Genomic DNA, 3434 nt, shown 5'->3' with positions numbered 1-3434 from the left:
TAAACAAATGCTCACTGTGGGAAAATCTAGAAATATAAAGATAACAAGTCATTCATAATCTCAATACCTAGAGGAAACCATTTTTGATATTTTGATGTACTTCATAGCTTATGTTTCCATGTTTGTGTATATATTTCTAAGCTTACTAGGGACTGTACTAGATAGAGGATTTGAGCCCAGTTTTAACATTCAGCAAAATGGACTGAGTAGCTCATTTACATTTTTTAATGTCATCATTAAAAATTCTTATATGGAACCATATAGTATTCCATCTTAAAGATGGTCCCGGCTGGGCGTGGTGGCTCACACCTGTAATCCCAGCACTTTGGGAGGCTGAGACGGGTGGATCACGAGGTCAGGAGATCGAGACCATCCTGGCTAACACGGTGAAACCCCGTCTCTACTAAAAAATACAAAAAACTAGCCGGGCTGGTGGCGTGTGCCTGTAGTCCCAGCTACTCGGGAGGCTGAGGCAGGAGAATGGTGTGAACCCGGGAGGCGGAGCTTGCAGTGAGCCGAGATCCGGCCACTGCACTCCGGCCTGGGCGACAGAGCGAGACTCCGTCTCAAAAAAAAAAAAAAGATGGTCCTTAACTTAATTCTCCAAACCTTTTATTTAACTTTAAACAATTTTTTTATTACAGAAAGGTTGTCACATAATTGGATATTTCTCTACTTTGTACATAATTATTCTCACTCTCCCCAGAAAGGCTGCTCCTCATCTGGTGGTGGCAAGCACTAAAATTCTGATTTTAACAGAATAGTAGTAAAAATGCCTCAGTGATTTAAGTTGAAAGCAGTACATTGGCACATGGCTCTCGTACCCAGTATCAGGAATGTACAAATGTTTTTTATTCAAAAATGCAAAATAAATTATCTGTAGGCATAGACAATGACAGCAGTAAACCATTATATATTTTGTCAACTGAAACCAGTAACTGACGGGTATAGTGATTTTCAGCTAGCCTTTTTCTTCAGTTTCTCCAACTGACTTCTCTGAAGTTATTGGTGAGGAACACTGCCTTGGGCTTCCTGTCACAGTTCATTAATAAAGGTAAAGCACTAGTCTAGGAGTTAGAACATGCCATCTCCCATGCCACCTCCCATTCCACCTGTTGCACCCACTCCAGGGTCCTTCTCTTCTTTAGGAATTTCTGTGTCTACAACTTCTGCTGTAGCTAACAGAGAGGCCATACCAGCAGCATCCGATAAAGCAGTTTTCGCAACCTTTGTTGGGTCAATAATTCATTTTTCCACCATATTCACAAAATCTCCAACCATAGCATCATAACCAGCTTCTGAGGAACTTTGCATAATTTTCTCAACTATCAAAGATCCTTCAACACCTGCATTCTTAGCAATGGTCATTGCGGGAATTTTGAGTGTTCTTTTAACAATTTCTATACCAATTTTTTGATCTTCATTAGCTGGAGTCAATGAGTCCAAGGCTGGAATGCATCGAAGCAGGGCACAGCCCCCTCCCAAAACAACGCCTTCTTCAGCAGCAGCTCTTGTAGCATTAAGGGCATCTGTAACTCTGTCTTTCTTTTCATTCACTTCAACATCACTTGTCCCACCAACCTTCAGCACAGCTACTCTATCTGAAGGTTTGGCCAGCCGTTCATTCAGTTTTTCCTTTTCATATTCACTAGTTGTGACATCTAACTGCTCAATGATTTCTTGAATACATTTTTCAGTTTGAGCCTTGTCACCTTTTCCTTTTAAGAGCATGGCATCGTCTTTGGTCACAATGACCTCTCCAACTTTTCCTAAGTCATGAGGCTGAATGTCTTCAAGATTTAGAGTCAACCCGTCTTCTCCAAACACTGCACCACCAGTAGCAATAGCCGTATCTTTGAGCTGGTTCTTTCTATAGTCACCAAACCCTGGAGCCTTGACTGCCACAACCTGAAGACCAACCTTTAGCCTATTCAAGACGAGTGTACTTAGAGCTTCTCCATCAATGTCTTCTGCGATTATGACCAAAGGCTTACGATGATCTTCGGCACAAGAGCAGGTACAATGGACTGGACACGAGAAATTTTCTTTTCACTCAACAGAACATAGGCATCCTGGAATTCACATTTCTGACCTTTTGATATATTAATAAAGTATGGAGAAATATAGCCTCAATCAAACTTCGTGCCTTCAATAATTTCTAATTCATCATTCAGTGTTTTTCCATCCTTTACTGTGATGACACCATTTCTTCCAACCTTTTTCATTGCATCAGAGATGATATTGCCAATTTCTTTGTCTCTGTTTGCAGAAATCGTAGCAACTTGTGCAATTTCTTCAGGGGTGGTCACAGGTTTAGACTGCTTTTAAGTTCAGCAAGTACAGCATCAACAGCTAACATCACACCTCTCGTGATTACCACTGGATTAGCACCTTTGCTAATCTTCTCGAAGCCTTCCTTGGCCATAGAGCATGCCAGTACAGTATCAGTGGTAGTGCCATCCCCAGCCTCTTCATTTTTGTTATTGGCGACATCTTGAACAAGTATACCTCCATTGTTTTTACATTTATCCTTTAAGTCAATTGACTTTGCAACAGTCACACCATCTTTTGTTACTTTGGAACTTCCCCAGCTCTGCTCAGTAATCACTGTTCTTCCCTTTGGACCCACTGTAATGGCCACAGCATCGGCTAAAAGGTCTACAGCTTGAAGCATTAAGGCTTGGGCATCTGCACCAAATTTTACATCTTTGGTGTAAGCCCAAGTGAGATGAGGAGCCAGTACCCTGGACATCAGTCTCATCTGGCGAAGGACTGTGGGTAACCAAAGCATTTCTGCGGGGCGGTGGCAGGGTGTGCGCGTGGCGAGACAGGTCATCTGCGGCGAGTGAGGGACAGAGTGCAGGGCACACACAGCAATGAGCCCGTGTCCCTTCCCTGTGCCTCTCCCCCTGCCCCGCGGCACCGCGTGTCTCCAAACTTTTCATTAGGGAATTCAGGGTAGAATTTTTTGTGGCTCATTAATTTTTTTTTGGAGATAGAGTCTCACTTTATTGCCTAAGCTGGAGTCCAGTAGCGTGATCTCTTGCCTCAGCCTCTGGAGTAGCTGGGATTATAGGCGCATACCACCAACGCTGGCTAATTTTTTTTTTATATATATATATTTTAACCATGTTGGCCAGGCTGGTCTCAAACTCCTGACCTCAGGTTATCTGCTTGCCTTAGCCTCTCAAAGTGCTGGGATTACAGGCATGAGCCACTGCGCCCAGCCTCATGAATTTTTTTTAAGGCAATTCACAAATCTCTGACAAATACAAGTGAGATAAATGTGACTGTAAATGTTTTCCTTCCATACAGGTGTTTGAGAGGGGTTTTTTTTGTTTGTTTGTTTTTTCTTTCTTCAGCTTTTAAGTTACAGGGTACATGTGCAGGATATGAAGTTTTGTTACATAGGTAAACATGTGTCATGTGGTTTG

The 3434-nt window shown here is 42.5% G+C and overlaps 1 pseudogene across 1 annotated transcript; it reads right to left on the bottom strand.

The window, feature by feature from the left end:
• Positions 1 to 624: 624 nt before the first annotated feature.
• LOC105502225 lies at positions 625 to 2924 on the bottom strand (annotated as a pseudogene). The gene has a single exon (XR_001000303.1). The product of XR_001000303.1 is annotated as a 60 kDa heat shock protein, mitochondrial pseudogene (transcript).
• Between the last annotated feature and the right edge of the window lie 510 nt (positions 2925 to 3434).

The sequence above is a fragment of the Colobus angolensis genome, unplaced genomic scaffold (genome assembly GCF_000951035.1).
Source record: "Colobus angolensis palliatus isolate OR3802 unplaced genomic scaffold, Cang.pa_1.0 Scaffold78, whole genome shotgun sequence".
In the NCBI taxonomy this organism is placed as follows: domain Eukaryota; kingdom Metazoa; phylum Chordata; class Mammalia; order Primates; family Cercopithecidae; genus Colobus; species Colobus angolensis.
This window is presented reverse-complemented; position numbering and strand designations above follow the sequence as displayed.